Raw genomic sequence first — 16792 nt, 5'->3', positions numbered from 1 at the left:
TCAGTGGTGTTTATAATTTAAAGAAATCTTTTAGTGAGTTGCTTTGTAAACATAATAGTGTTCTGATTTATGTAAAACAGATGACAATGATTTGTTGGGAAGAATCTAGGGAACACTGTGTGGAGGGGTAGAAAGGATCACAGAGCCATAGCAGGTGTCCTCAAAGTTTACACAAAGCAGAGAAACAGAACATTTGAGATTTTGAGTGATGGGATCTTAGATCCCCATGTCCACTGCCACAAATTACAACAAACCTGGTGGTTTCAAACAACAGTTGTTCTGAGCTTTTGTTTTCTTTTATCTATCTTTCTTTTTCCTTTTGATGCCAGTCCTAAGGCTTGAACTTAGGGCCTGGGCACTATCCCTGAACTTCTTTTGCTCAAGGCAGGTACTCTACCACTTGAGCCACAACTCCACTTCCGACTTTTTGGTGATCATTGGAGGTTAGAGTGTCAAAAACTTTCCTGTCCAGGTTAGCTTCAAATTATGATCCTCAGATGTCAGGCTCTGAGCCACCAATGCCTGGCTTAGTTTTGTTCTCTTACAGTCCTGGAGGTTCCAGGAAGAGAATCCATTTCCTTATGTTTTTCAGTTTGAAGCACATGTTGAACTCTAAGAATTGCTTTAAATCATAATTTCCTTGTCTTTGGTTCCTCTGTTCATCTTCAGAATGAATTTGACTGATCTATGCTACTCTCATCATGTGGCCTCTTTGGTAGTAAAATCCTTTTCTGTGGATACTTGGGATTGCATTTAGAGCCTACTAGGCAATCCCAGATAATCTCCTCAACTCAAGATCCTTAATGTAATTATAATTACAAGCTTCTTTTTTTGCCATATAAGGTAAGGAGAAATTTATAGGTTCTACATTAGTATATGGACATGTCTGAAGCTACTAGTCAAAGTACCTGATTTTTCTTGGAAGGACATAGGATTTAATTCATCCATTCTGAGGAATCTGTCTCATTGGATGAAGGGTAAATTTACAAAGGTCTACAGGAAATATATCTTGTACTACAAATGCTAGGAGACAGGCTCAATAAGGAAAAGCAATAATCATCCCAAGGAGAAAAGAATGGATAGATTCATGTACTTGGATGCAGTGACTATTTTTCTTTGTCTTTTCAATGTAGTACCTGATGTCTTTAATTAGTTGTCTTAAATTAGATGTCTTAAATTAGATGTCTTAAATTAGTTGTATCCCCAGCATTCTCCAGCTGGGATATACAATGTATCTTGACAGCCAGGTGCTGGTGGCTCATGCCTGTAATCCTAGCTACTAAGGAGGCTGAGATCTGTGAGAATCATGGTTCAAAGTCAGCCCAGAGAGTCCATGAGACTCTTATCTCCAATTAACCAACAAAAAGGCAGAAGTGAAGCTGCAGTTTAAATGGTCAAGTGCTAGCCTTAAGGAAAACAGGGGAAATGGTCAGCCCTGAGTAAAGCGTTACTCAGGGCTGGCACAATAAAGAAAAAATGTACTTAAGTTTACACAATATGTGACAACCTTTATGAGTCAAGAAATGTTGCTTAACATATTGAACAGTACAGGAAGAAGTTTTTTTTTTTAAACTTAAACCTGCTTTATTCTTTTGGGGGTAATGGCATTTTATAACACAAAACTGTATGGTGCCTGTCTTGGACTTTAAAAAAAAAGAGATATTTGCAGTGTGTGTGTGTGTGTGTGTGTGTGTGTGTGTGTGTGTGTGTGTGCATGCTTGTCCTAGGGCTTAAACTCATGGCCTGGGAGCTTGTCCCTGACCTTTTTGCTCAAAGCTCACACTCTACTACTAAAGCCATACTTCTACTTCTGGCTTTTTGGTGTGTGTGTGTGTGTGTGTGTGTGTGTGTGTGTGTGTGTGTGTTTTAAATAATTATTTATTGTCAAAGTGATGTACAGAGGGGTTACAGTTTCATACGTAAAGCCATAGGCACATTTGTAAAAGGATAAAGTGGTGTTTTTTTTGTTTTTGTTTTTTAGATAAGAGTTTCATGGGCTTTCTTTTCCCAGGCTAACTTTGAACCACAATCTCCAGATCTCAGCCTCCTGTGTAGCCTCCTGTGTAGGATTACAGACCTGAGCCACCAAACACCCAATTTAAAAAAGGATATATGGTCAGGCCTTTTCATTATATGATACACCCTCATATACCCATGAGAACCTATGTCTGAGATGACTGGAAATGTTCATGGCTATTGTCAGTCATTCCACAATGAACTTTCCCAGAAGTTTTTCTTTCTCTCTCTCTTTCTTTTTTTTTTTAGATGCATACTACAGACAAGTAATATAATACAAACTCAAAAGTGTCCTCCAGCCACAAAAACACATGGGATGTTTTTCTATATAATATTTCACATTAAATGTAATTGTAGATTAACTTTTATAGAGAAAATATTTATTCAGGCCAAATAGACTTAAATCCTTTCATTTCCTCTAGTCTGACAAAGCACTGGGAATATACTCCCCTTTGTAATTTCCTACCCATTTGCTTCAGTTATGGACAGAACATTAACTGTGCAAAAAAATAAAAGCTTGTACATGGGAGAGAGAAATCTTAAACTGGCCAGAACCCTGGCCAATTCTATTCACACAGTCCTGGAGTGAAGGCCTTGGGCCCAGCACTGAGGCTTATAGAGTCACTTGACTGACGATTCTCACCTGTGTGAGCTTCCTGCACCACTAAGTTCTCAGAGCTGGAGGACCTCAAGGACTAGGTTGTCCACAAGATGCCTTCTCGCTCTAAGCTTGCACACACAGCTCATCTTACAAAGAATCATATACTGTGTCTAATTGAGTTAAAACCAAAGTCTGTTTTTATAATATTTATCAAATGTCAAAACCTCAGAATAAATTTAATGACATCTAGATTCCCAGGGTGAACCCTCAGAAGCTATAAGTGATCCAGGGGAAAGGGCTGAAACAGAAACACACCTGGCTTTGAATCTTGGCTTTGCCAATCACTAGCTGTGAGATTGAAACCGGGTTGCCAAACTCCAGTCCTAGAGTCAAGGAGTCCCATGATAGGTCTGGCCACTTGCTCTCCATATGTCAAATAAAGAGACATGGTGAAGAGCAGAAAAAAAGGAGATTTATTACATGGGAAGACAGTGCTTCCATACATCTTCAGCCATCTTCGAGGGTCCAGACATTGGCCTTGGATTACATAGGGAGAATTGGGGCAGGGAATGAGAAAGGTATGCAAAGTTAAAACACTCTCAAGTCACTGGTATAGCCTAGTTGAGCATAAGTTCAGTCTTTGTCCTTGGATGAGTTCTGGAAAATTCTTATCACTTTATTACTGGAGCAGAACAAGAACAAAGTCATCTCTTGAGTTTTTGTTCCCTTTAAGATGATAAGATGAAGCCATTGCTTGTTTGCAGGACAGTTTGCCTTCCATACAAGATACTTTCCAGTGAGTCTGATCTTTCCAGAAGCCCAAGTTGATTGAAAAAGGACTGAAGTGAGATCAAAAGGCACAAATACAAAGTTGGGGAACTTTTATTCATTCACAGGGCCCAGCAAAAACATCTTTTAGATTTGTTGAACCCTGACTGAAATCTCCTATTTTCACGTATATGAATGGGGCTGTGGGAAGGGACTGTTACATTGAATGTCCAGCATGGTCCAGCCTTGTGTTGGAGAGAAGCTTCTGCCTGATTACTATCCTTGCAGCATCTGATGCTCCCATTTAGTGGTATTTAAAGAAATTAATTCCTTTGCCCAAATCTATCACACTTGGGAAATTTACCATCAAGAATCTGATCTCAGGCCAGTGATGACATCATTTATTTGAAGTCTGTGGTGATACTTGCATTCTTCCCTGGGTTTAATATCATTATTAAGTAATAGTAGCAATGATATTCTTTTAGCTAGACATGTACAAAGTCAGTCTTACCATACACTTACTAGATTTTAGTGGTTTTATCTCCTTCCTTCCTTCCTTCCTTCCTTCCTTCCTTCCTTCTTTCCTTCCTTCCTTCCTTCTTTCCTTTGTTCTTCTTCCTCCTCCTCCCCCCTCCCACCTTTGTCCTTTCATTTTTGTGCCAATACTAGGAATTAAAATCAGGGTCTGGGTGCTGTTCCTGGTTTTTTTTTTTTTTTGTGCTCCTGACTAGCACTCTGCTACATGAGCCACATCTTTACTTCTGGCTTTTTGGTGGTTAATTGGAGAGTTTCATGGACTTTCCAACCCAGGCTAGTTTTGAACAATGATTCTCAGATCTCAGCCTCCTGAGTAGCTAGGACTACAGGTATGAACCAGTTCCTGTTGATGTTTTATTTCTGTTTCCTATTTTTCCTTTGTTGATTTGTTAAATTGGGAAAAGGCTAGCAAGGGTGATAAGAGAGAAAGTTCTTCTCCACTCTAGCATTTCATAAACTGAAGTCAAGGTGAAATCAGGATCTAAGGAAAACATGGGAAGTTTCCATGCATAAATAAGTAGATACATTCAGTAAATTTGATTGTTTTCCCCCAGTCTTTCATAAGCAGATGTACTTCCTGACTGAAGGCAATGTAGTCCATAGCCCCTCCCAAACTGGTTCTGTTCACATGGTACATAATTTGCTAAAAACAAACATCAGATGTGGACAGATGTATTCGCCTTCAACACAATCAAATTAACTTTAGTTTCTTTCCTTTCTTTTCTTTTTCCTTGGGGGGAGGGGCTTGAACTCAGGGCCTGAGCACTTTCCCTGGCTTCTTTTTGCTCAAGGCTAGCACTCTACCACTTGAGCCACAGCATCACTTCCGGCTTTTTCTATATATGTAGTGCTGAAGAATCAAACTCTAGGGCTTCATGTGTATGAGGCAAGCACTTTACCACTAGGCCATATTCCCAACCCCTGACTTTAGTTTCGAAGAACTGAAAGGAACCAGTGAAGTCTGGCAGGTTGAGCTGAGTGAGGACAGGTGACTACTATACACCTTGTCTCCTGCTTTTTCCAGTAGGGTTTAAAATGTAACAATCATTAATAGCACTCAGATGATAGCTTCTACCCTCCCTAAGATTCATAGCCTCAGTGACATATTTTCTGCTACTTAGAAATAGTTTTCAGGGCTGATTTCTTAACAGTTAAGGTGAGCCTCCTTTTGGCCCACCGTCTAAGTGTTTACAGTCCCCCCCCCCCTTTTTTGATGCTTGTGCTAGGATTTGATGCTTGTGCTAGGAGTTGAATTCAGGACTTTGTGCTCTTGCTTATTAGCTTTTTTGCTCAAAGCTGATGCTCTACCACTTGAGCCATACCTCCGTGTTTAGCTGTTTGTTGCTTAATTAGATATGAAATTCTCATCCCCTTTTTCTGCTCTGGCTGGCTTTGAACCAAGATTTTCAGATCTCAGTCTCCTGAATAGCATGACAAGCGTGAGCCACCAGTGTCTGACTAAAGAAGTGATTTTCTGTGGGATAATATTGTGTTTGAAATATTTCCCATTTGTTGTATGCTTACTAATGTATTCAGTCTGTCTATGGCCTGAATTGATTTAGTATGCATAATGTTCAGAGAATGGAATTTATGTTTTATGAATGAGTTAGCCAGCTTGTTGGGATAAAATGATCTATTTATCTATGTAGACATGTACATATTTTTTTCTTCCAGTAAACAAACTAGCCTATTGCTTGAAAAGAATGCATCACACCCCATATTATTGCTACTTTTGTCCCACAGGTGTGAATGAACCTGGAAGGCACATACATTTGGAAGTTATTGAAATTTATTGGAAATGTTGTACAAAATTTCTGCCCAACATGTAGAATTATTATACCTTCTGCAGGCTTTTTCTATGTCAATGGTGTAAAATTGAATGGGGAGGAGTGGAGAATAATGAGCCAATAAACAACAGTTTAACACACTTTCCTGGTAAAATGTAGAAGATGGAATTGTGTCTTAGAAGTGGTAGGTGCCTAATAAGAAAACAGTCTGCCTTGCAGCAGGTGTTCTGATTAACCAAGAAGTTAGTTTATTGCATAGTAAAGAATGGCATGAAGGCTTATATTTTTTAAAAAGCTAGATTTTTGGAAGCTTAGGGGGCATTTCCCCTCCCTACTCTATAAGAGTAATAGATGTAGCCAAGTGCCAGTGGCTCATGCCTGATTCCTAGCTCCTCAGGAGGCTGAGATCTGAGGATGAGAATTTGAAGCCAGCCCAGGCAGTTAACCATCAAAAAGCTGAAAATGGAGTTATAGCTCAAGTGGTAGAGTGCTGTTCTTGAGCAGAAAAGCTCAGGGACATCACTCAGGCCCTGAATTCAAGCACCAGAACCAGCACAAAATAAAGCGAGGTTTGAGGGGAAAAAATAATGCAAGAACTAATAAATGCCAATGATATTGCCATGGGCTACTATTATTTTCTTATAGTTACTTGTTGTTGCTCTATGTCTATATGTGTATGTGTATTATGTTTGGTACAGTGTGCCTTGTTATGCATTTTTTTAGTTTCGTTACTATCAGCCTATTATAAAAGGGAGATAAGGAAATTATTTACATGATGAAAGATCTCAGAACTTCCATAGAATGGACAGCTTTACAGGATGCCATTTCAAAGATATATTCACTCTATATGCTTCCCAAGAATGTCACCACCCCTAAATAAGAAATAATCCTTGTCATCTAGATCTACTTTGGTGCCTCCATATTCTGGGAGAAGAACTTCACTACCCACTTCCCACAGCTACTACTGTGGCTTGCAATACTTTTCCTTGAGACTTTTCTGGAAGCATGATGCCTCCTTTGGTTACAGTTTCAGCTGCACTCCTTTCCACCAACACTGGGTCAAACAGAGGAAGAAACTTCCTAAATGCTTGTCCAGCCATGACTCTGAAGGCTGCTACTTGGACTCTGCTCTCATGCCTGCGCTTCAAGGAGAGACCCTTGTTATGCATTTTCTATAATGTCACATCAGTCACAAGTGTCTGCCAGCAGACTGGGTGCTATGGGCATCAGTATTCCAAAATTACATTCTTTCCCCTAGGGATTTTTGCCTTTTAATTTGCGCCAGTGTGGAAGTTATTTCTTACTTGTTATATTCTTCATACTTTCCCAGGCCTCTCACATACCATACTTTAATAGTATTCCTAAAGGAAATAGTAGACAGGAGTTCATAGTATCATACCATTTACTCTTTGATATGTGGGCCTGCTATTAAGGCAAAAAATTTCCATTGTGGTCTTAAGAGGTGTCTTGAGAAGTTCGATCTTTTTCCTCAAAAAGAGCCACCCTAGTTCTCTCAAACTATTTAATGGTCCCTTTGAAACAAAACTGTAAGCCACACATAGTGTTTATTTCTCATTAGCATCATTTTTTATGTGTGTGCTAGTACTGGGGCTTGAATTCAGGGCCCAGACACTATCTCAAGCATTTCACTCAAGACTGGAACTCTACCACTTAAGCAACAGCTCCACTTCCAGCCTTTTGGTGTTTAATTGGAGATAAGAGTCTCATAGACTTTCCTGCCTGGCTGGCTTTGAACATCGATCCTCAGATCACAGACTCCTGAACAGCTAAGGTTACAATTATGACCTTCCAGCTCCTGGTTTATTGTAATTATCATCAATTTTTCCTCTGCCCACCTAGAGAGACCTTTGCTAATTCTCTTGGTGCCAGCTTTGAAGGGGCCACGATGCCCTTGCAGAGCTGGGTTTAGATTCTCAAATCTCATGAACACAACCAGGTATGTTCCCTCTTACTTTGTTTGACTGTGTTGCCTTTCCTTCTTCTTTATTTTATTCCCCTCCTCATCTCCCTTTGGCTGGTACTTGCTTAAGTTTAATCTTTAAGAAGGTTCTAGGGCACTGGAATTTTGTTACATCCTGTATTCCCATTCTGAGGTCTACCTTGATGGCTGAGCATGTGAACTCAGCCAGTAGTAAATGATAAAAATATGTTGTAAGTGAGGAAGGGAGGCCAGTAAGAGGAATGCAGACTAGGAAGTCAAAAGGGATTTGTGGTGACGTGTGGGAAGGGGCCCTTAGCCTGGAGGGCCCCAACAAATGTGTCTGTGTATCCTAAACACTTCTGTTTTCAGCTGGCTTGCTTCTGCTAACAGTTTCTCAATTTACATACATAAGAACTACAGACAAAATGACTTCAAATCAAGGGCACATGCCACTTGGATCCATGCCAGCTTTTATTTTCAGCTGACAACTCTTTGGATGTAATACAAGATTTAGGGTTGTTTGTTTCTCCTAATGAGGTGGCAAAATCAGTCTGCATCTGTCACATCTGTTCGGCACAGGATGTCTGAATAGTGATTTGTTGAAGAAACTGCATCCTTTTGAAAGTCTAAAAATAGTATGTATTTCAGAACTGGAAATTGGACCTATTGTAAGTAAACTTTCTCTTTTTTCTTAGTACAAGAGGAAGGCATGTTTAAAAGGTAGATGGGGCTGGCTGCCATGGCTCACACCTATAATCCTAACTACTTAGGACATTGAGATCTGATGATCATGCTTCTAAGCCCATCTAACCAGGAAAGTCCAGGAGACTCTTATCTGCAATTGATCATCAAAAAGCTGAAAGTGGGGCTGGGGATATAGCCTAGTGGCAAGAGTGCCTGCCTCGGATACACGAGGCCCTAGGTTTGATTCCCCAGCACCACATATACAGAAAACGGCCAGAAGCGGCGCTGTGGCTCAAGTGGCGGAGTGCTAGCCTTGAGCGGGAAGAAGCCAGGGACAGTGCTCAGGCCCGGAGTCCAAGGCCCAGGACTGGCCAAAAAAAAAAAAAAAAAAAAAAAAAAGCTGAAAGTGAAGCTGTGAATCAAGTGGTAGAGAGCTAGTTTTGAGTACAAAAATTTAGAGACAGTGCACAGACCCTGAGTTCAAGCCCCAGGACCAGCACACACACACACACACACACACACACACACACACACACACACACACAGATGATGGGCATGTGAGTGAGATTAGTGGAGAAAAGGATTTTCTTTTCTCTTGAAATTCTAGAGCAAAGAGTAGTATCATACATTTGAGGAAGGGAAGGAAATCAAATCTCTCAGGTTTATACTACCTCGGCCATAGATCATGAAAGCGGAATGTCAACCCTCCATGATACTGGCAGGTACAGGTCCTGGGTTATCTTAGGGATTCTAGGAGTGCCAGGAGGAGCTACCAATTGCTCATCAGAGGCTTGGAGCTCATATTACTGACCCCAATAAAACTTGACGACTGTAAGGGAAATGTAAGTTATGCTAAAGAATAATAATGTCTAATAAATATAAATAATACCATCAAATTTATCTGGAACAAAAAAACATTGTGGAGCAGAAAGGTTTAAGAGTAGAACCCATGGATTCTTTGTGTGTGGGTGTGTTTGTGTGTGTGCGTGCGTGTGCGTGCATGCATATCTGTGTGCGTGCATGCATGTGTGCATGCAGGCACATGCACGTGTTGGTACTGGGGCTTGAAATCAAGGCCTAGGTGCCATCTCTTACTTGTTATTTTTTCTCTCAAGAATGGTGCTCTTCCACTTGAGCCACACCTCTACTTCTAGCTTTTTTGTTGGCTAATTGTAAATAAAGAGTCTCACAGATATTTTTGTTTTTGCCAAGGTTGGTTTTGAACTTCAGTTCTCAGATCTCAGCTTTGTGAGTGGCTAGAATTACAGGCTTGAGCCACCAGCACATAGTAGAACCCATGGAATTTTACTTGAGTAACTCACTCAACAGAGAAAGATTTGAGTATATCAAGAATATAATGTAGAAGGAAGTTTTCCTCCTTTAAAAAATTTTAACAAAGTTTTGAGCCTTTTGTATTGCAAAATATATTCATCCTGACTTGGAAAAGAGCCACACGGATGGAGAATAGTACAAATACAGTAAATAACCTCTCATAAAAATAGGGTAACCAACCACTTGTAGCTTGATGTTGTGGGGTTTGTAAGATACATCTTATTTTATTTAAGGAGGAATAAACTACATGCTGATGAGGTTGGCAGATGATCCTGGATCAGGAGAGATTTCAAGAATCTGGAAGGGTAGAAATATAATCAGACCTTAAGGAGATGAAAATAAAGGCAGGAAATAGAAAAATGAGATACAGCTTAGAAAATGCACACTATTTTCAACTGGGGAAAAATAATGTAAAATGCAGAACCTAAGTGAACTGAAGAAATGTGTACCCAAATGCCCAAGAAGAACATTTGGGAACATCCTTTTAACTTCCAAACAGTGCAAGGGATGACCATCGGGGCCACCCACACGGTTCATCTTTAGTAGAGGAAGGGATGATTAATTCTGCAGCTGGATGGCCAACAGTATTTTAGTTTCTATACCTTTACAACTGAAGACATGTAAGCTCTATATCTAAGAGATAGATTGTCAGCCAGTCATTGCTAAGAAATTGGTTGGGTTGCTGTGGTTTAGGGGATATAGTTGGCCATAGAAGTTTCTAGTGTGTCAGGTGCTGCTACTTAGGAGGTTGAGATCTGAAGATCATGGTTTGAAGCCAGCTTGAGAAGGACAGCCTGAGAGTATCTGTAATTAACTACCAAAAAGCTGAAAGTTGAGCTGTGGCTCAAGTGGTTGAGTGCTAGCCTTGAGCAAAAAAGTACAGGGACAGTGCCTAGGCCCTGAGTTCAAGCCCCAGAACTAACATGCGTGTGCACACACACATTTCTAGTGTGTGTATGGATGTTAAGGTCCAATTGGGTTCATTTATAAGCTAACTTAATATGCTCATGACTGATAGGAAATTTATATAGACCTTTAGCATTGTACCTTGGAAGGCTAAACATCATTTCTTTTCATTAGGCCTTATTTATCCACCTTTCTTAAAAATAGCTATAGTACATGAGATAATAAGTCAATACTTTAATAACTCAATACTTACACTACATATAGCTTTTAAAAAGCATATAGGAAAAATATTTTAAGAAAGTCAAATGAGTTCTCAAATTTAAGGCGCAGGTTTGTTTTTCGTTTGAGTATGTGCTGTTAGTGATAAGGAATTTTCTGTTGTTTTTGGTGGACAGAGCCCACATAGCCCTTCAGGTCTGAAGCTAAGGTAAAAGCAATGTAGCAGGCCACACCTGCTTAGTACTTGAGCTCAGCAGTAGACAATGCCTGGTAGTGTTGCAACTTCATTGCCAGCACTGCTGATGTGGCCTTCTCAGGTTCTTGAATTTAATGAATTAAAAATGGAGAGTGGGACAATGGAGGGTGAGTGTGAGGAATTTTATTCAGAAGAGAAGTGTCTTGGGGCTGGGAATATGGCTTAGTGGTAAAGTGCTCGTCTAGTATACATGAAGCCCCGGGTTCGATTCCTTAGCACCATGTATATAGAAAAAGTTGGAAGTGGCACTGTGGCTCATGTTGCAGAGTGCTAGCCTTGAGCAAAAAGAAGCCAGGGACAGTGCTCAGGCCCTGAGTTCAAGCCCCGGGACTGGCAAAAAAAAAAACAAAAAAACAAACAGAAGAGACGTGTCTTAATTGAAGTCCTGGCTACTCTTCCAATGTGTGTTTTTGCATCTCTATCTCGCTGTTCCCTCAAAGTGGCTGAATCCAGGGGAGCTTACAACCTGAGCTGTCCTCTAATTGATTACCCCTATTATAATTAGGTGATTTCGAAGATGGCTTTTTATCGGTCAGATTCCACAACACTGATTGGTTGTTGACTATTCAAGTCATTTCTGCAAATCTTTTCCTCAAGGTCATGGGGAGCTTTGGAGGGGCAGAGGCATGATATCTCTTTTGTACCTGGTTGTTAGCCTACTAGGCCAGGGTCTCTAGGTACTAAATAATTTACTCTTTTACTAGGATGCAATCCAGAGCCTCATCACACGTAGTAAGTAAGCAAGAGCACTGCTACTGAGCTACATTCTCAGCTCTCAAACTTAGTTTTTACAAGGAAATATATATATATATATATATTTACACACATCATATATAATATATATGATATCACATACATATTTATATACACACACACATATATATATCAGTCAATATAGACGCTCTTCCCTTTACATGCCATGGTGTTACCTCTCAAGAGCCCATTTTAAGTTGAATTATTGTCATTCAAAATACATTTAAATCCTGGCTTTCATGGCTCACACTTGTAATTCTAACGAATCAGTAGGCTGAGATCTGAGGATCACACCTCTAAGCCAGTCCAGGCAGAAAAGTCTGTGACATTCTTATTTAAAAAAAAAATCAGTAGTAGAGCTGTGGCTTAAGTGGTAGCATGCTAACCTTGAGTGAAAAAGCTAAGAGATAGCACCCAAGCCCCAGTACAGCACACAGACACACATACATGCACACATACATACACGTGTGTGCACACACACACAGACATGCATTTAATTGACCTTACCCTACCAAACATCCTAGCTTAGCCTGGCCTATCTTAATTATGCTCAGGACATTTTCATTAGTCTACAGTTGGATAATGTCTTCTCGCACAAAGGCTATTTAACAATAAAATGTTAACCATGTCATATAAATTTTTGATTACTAAGAAGTGAAAGTAGTCTAGAGTTGGTTTGTTTTCAGGCATGTACTGAATAGGTTTTTACAGAAAATGGTACTACAATTTGCATTCCTCCCACCCTCATTATTTTATTGATGTTCTAACCCTCTACCTCTGAATGTGACTTTGAAAATAAAGTCAATTCAGATATAATGAGTTAGATGAAGTCATTGAGAGGGGTCCTAATCCAATATGTCTGAATAAAAAGGGTGAACTTAGGCAGTGATAGGCACATAAGGAAAATGTCTGTGCAGATAATGGCAGAGAACCTGTGATACCTCACCAATAAATGCCAAACATTATTACCAAGCCACTAGAAGCCAGGAGAGCAGTCTGAAATAAGATGCTATGTTAGCTGGATGCTGATGGCTCAAACCTGTATTCCTAGCTACTCAGGAGGTTGAAATCTGAGGATCATGGTTCAGACTGGACAAGAAAGTCTTTGAGACTCTTTATCTTCATTTACCCATCAAAAAGCTGTAAGTGGGATGGGCATATGGCCTAGTGCTAAAGTGCTCGTCTCGTATACATGAAGCCCTGAGTTCAATTCCTCAGCACCACATATATAGAAAAAGCTGGAAGTGGTGCTTTGGCTCAAGTGGTAGAGTGCTATCCTTGAGCAAAAAGAAGCCAGGGACAGTGCTCAGGCCCTGAGGACTGGCAAAAAACAAACAAACAAAAAAAACAAAAAACAAAAGCTGTAAGTGGAGCCACGACTCCAGTGATAGAGTGCCAGCTTTGAATGAAAAAGCCAAGTTAAGAGCATTAAGCCCTGTACCAGTATGCACCAGGTGAGTGCGCGCACACACGAGCTCATACACACACACACACACACACACACACACACACACACACACACCACCTCACTTTGCCTTCATCTTGATCTCTGACTTCTAGCCTAAAGAAATGTGAGACCTTTGTTGTATAAGTCAGTCAGTTTGTGGTACTTTATTATAGAGGCCCCCCCAAAAAACAATAAAAATGGAGATGGTATCTCTAGAAGTCTCTCAAAGTAGTAGATAGCCCAGTTCAGGCAAAGTGAGGATATCATGGGGATTGTTTCCATGGTGGGTGGTCAATGAAAGCTGTGAGCAGAGCTTCACCTTTTACACATGAAATTTGCCAGTCATATATTTTTTTTCACTTGTAATTGGAGATGTTGTGCCAAGTTCTGGCAGATGTGAGACAGGAAGGCCTTAAAAAGAAATATTAGACAGATGTGTCCTGAGGTGTCAAGCAGCAGCCCCATGAAAAAGCTCTACAGTGACTTGTTCTGAAGCTTTCAACAAGCTGATCAGTTTCATCCACTTCACCTGTTGGCTGAGTTTTTCTTAACCTTGGCAAAAATACTAATTAGTTGTGAAAACTTATATTGATGAATGGGGTGAAGGGCCTCTGAAGAACACCGAATACTATCGGATAACAGTTGATTTATTCATGGATGGACTGATTGTTATAAGAAAAGTATTTTGAAGTGTTGGAAGATGTAAGTTAATCTTGTGAAAACACTATATACTGTCACTTAGTGTAATATAAACATTAAAAGTTGTTAATTAACTAATATCATGAATCTGTTTTATACTTTTTTTTTGGTTGGTCCTGGGCTTGAACTCAGGGGCTGGGTACTGTCCCTGAGCTTTTGTGTTCAAGGCTAGTGCTCTAGTACTTAATCTACACCTCTGCTTCCAGCTTCTGGCTAGAAGTGGTTAATTGAAGACAAGAGTCTCAAGGATTTCCTACCATGTGGGCTTGGAACCATGATCTTCAGATCTCTGCCTGCTGAGTAACTAGGATTACGGGCATGCCACTGGTACCCAGCTGCTTTAGTATCTTTTTGCATGTTAATATCATCTAGTAGATGCTCTTATTGATGAGAGAAAAGAGTGAAATGTATGTACCCAAATTATGAATTTTCTTAAACAGTTGTCTAACTTTTTAGTTTCTCACTTTTATAAGCCAATATAAATGCAGTAGATTTTATTTAACCCTGCAAGTGTCAAGATAGTATTTTTTAATTTCATTTGCTCATGTTTTATCACTTGTAAAATAAATGCTGTTGCTTTCACTCCCTGTCTGACTTGCCCATCCCTTGGTCACATGTATTAATATCATTCTCTGGGAGGTCACGTCTCAAGCTGCCCAAGTAATGCACGTTTGTGGTCAGACACTGCTGGGAAATGGGAAAATTAACATGTTTTTGCATATTTTGTTTTATAATATCCCTTTCTTAGTTTTTCAAAAGAACTAAGATGGGAGAAAAGAGAGGTTAACTTTCATGCACTGGGTTGCATATCTTAAAATTATGACATGCCTATTTTATCAGTGATCTAGTAATTGGGAGGTAATAGTGGAGGGATCATTAGATTAGGAATCAAGGTGGTACTATTAATCCTCCCTAAGTTATGTCTTTATTATGTGATATTGGTTAAAAATCTCTAAAGCCATTGAGGAGGGCTGGGAGTATAGCTCAGTGGTAGTGTGCATGCTTAGTATGCTTGAGGTCCTGGGTTCCATCCCAGTTTTTTTGGGGGGGAAAAGGCACTGTTCCTGGTCACTGGTGGCACAAGCCTGTAATCCTAGCTACTCAGGAGACTGAGATCTGAGGATCATGATTCAAAGTCAGGGGGCTGGGAATATGGCCTAGTGGTAAAGTCTTCGTCTCATATACTTGAAGCCCTGGGTTCAATTCCTCAGCACCACATATATAGAAAAAGCCAGAAGTGGCACTGTGGCTCAAGTCGCCGAGTGCTAGCCTTGAGCAAAAAGAAGCCAGGGACTGTGCTCAGGCCCTGAGTTCAAGCCCCACGACTGGCTAAAAAAAACAAAAACAAAACAAACAAACAAACAAAATGATTCAAAGTCAGCCAGGGCAGAAAACTCTGTGAGAATTTTATTTCAAATTAACCACCAAAAATTCCAGAAGTAGGATGTGGTTCAAGTTGCAGGGTGCCAGCCTTGAGCAAAAAAGCAGGCAGGCTCTGAATTCAAACCCTAGTTGTAGCAACATTCTGTGAAATTAAAGTTTATTCATTCTGAGGAAAAGTACTTATCATCATCAATCACACAGGTTTCAGAGAAGCTTTCAAAGAAAGGGACCTTAGGTATATATTTTAGAGAACATAGTTCCCCATCCTGCAGATAATAAAAAGAAAGTGAACACCTTTGGAAAAGAATCACGATGTCTTTGTGGTTGAATTGGGTGCTTCAAGGATGTCCACGGGGCACAGTAGTTTGGGGCCCTTACTCTTCTGATTTGCATTTGGAATTTAAAGGATGACACTGAATGCTGAGGACATATATCATGTTTTCCTTGACATGAACAGGACCATGTGCCTTATGTATGACACATGGAAGTCAGTGTCAACAGGAAGTGATATGCTCCTTGGCAGAGGAGCTATCCTTGAAGTCAAAGCCAATTTATAATTGCTTTTCCTTATATCCCATTTTGGTTTCCAAACATGGACATGAGATATGTTAGTCCCAAATACTTATCATGGGCATTTGACTCAGTGTTACATCATGAGTGCTCTTGGAACTCTTGGACTTAAGCTAACTTCATTAGCTTAATATATGTCCACCCCTGACCCATGCTCTGTGACAAAGCATCGAATTTTCCTGGTAACTAGAGGTGTACTGAAGTGCTTATGTGTAGAGTAACTAAGTACAATAATTTTTTTCAATGGGCAAATAGGAACATAGGAGTGATTTCATATATCCTATCTTTCATTCCTAGGAATGCAATAAATGCTTGTGTTGTTCTTTAAACTTTTCGCAGGCTAGCATAGCGCTCTACCACTTGAGCCATGGCTCCACTTCCAGATTTTGTGGAGTGCAATTGGAGATAAGAGTCTCATGAACTTTCCTGCCTTGGCTGGCTTCAAACTGTGATCCTCAGATTTCAACCACTTGAGTATCTAGGATTACAGGTGTGTACCACAGGTGCCCAGTTTACAATAAATTGTTTGCTTGTGATAGAAGGGACATTTTCATAAAAAAAGAAAATATAAGCATGGATCTCCATCTGAGAGAATGCTTGGCAGAGTCCTGGTGATTCTCCATCCTACCATGGTGTGTTCCTGTATCAACTCTGGATGCTTAGTGGGGCTGATGCCTCCTACTTCTGCAGCAAGCCTTTGTAAAAGTGTCTTTCAGCACCCAAGAAGTTCAAATAACACTCAGAAAGGATTTATAGTATATGTGATTTTTTTTGGGTGGGGGGTGGAGGATGGGGAGCAGTCCTAGGCCTTTAACTCAGGGCCTGAGCACTGTCCCTGGCTTCTTTTTTGCTCAAGGCTAGCACTCTGTCACTTGAGCCACAGCGCCACTTC

At 40.2% G+C, this 16792-nt stretch overlaps 1 protein-coding gene and 1 pseudogene across 1 annotated transcript in view; one reads left to right on the top strand and one right to left on the bottom strand.

Annotated features, from left to right (window-relative positions):
- Atp8a2 (ATPase phospholipid transporting 8A2) overlaps positions 1-16792 on the top strand; it is a 412827-nt gene that overhangs the window by 194110 nt on the left and 201925 nt on the right. The window lies entirely within an intron of this gene.
- On the bottom strand, positions 6548-6823 carry LOC125348413 (annotated as a pseudogene).

Source organism: Perognathus longimembris, chromosome 3, assembly GCF_023159225.1.
Source record: "Perognathus longimembris pacificus isolate PPM17 chromosome 3, ASM2315922v1, whole genome shotgun sequence".
In the NCBI taxonomy this organism is placed as follows: domain Eukaryota; kingdom Metazoa; phylum Chordata; class Mammalia; order Rodentia; family Heteromyidae; genus Perognathus; species Perognathus longimembris.
This window is presented reverse-complemented; position numbering and strand designations above follow the sequence as displayed.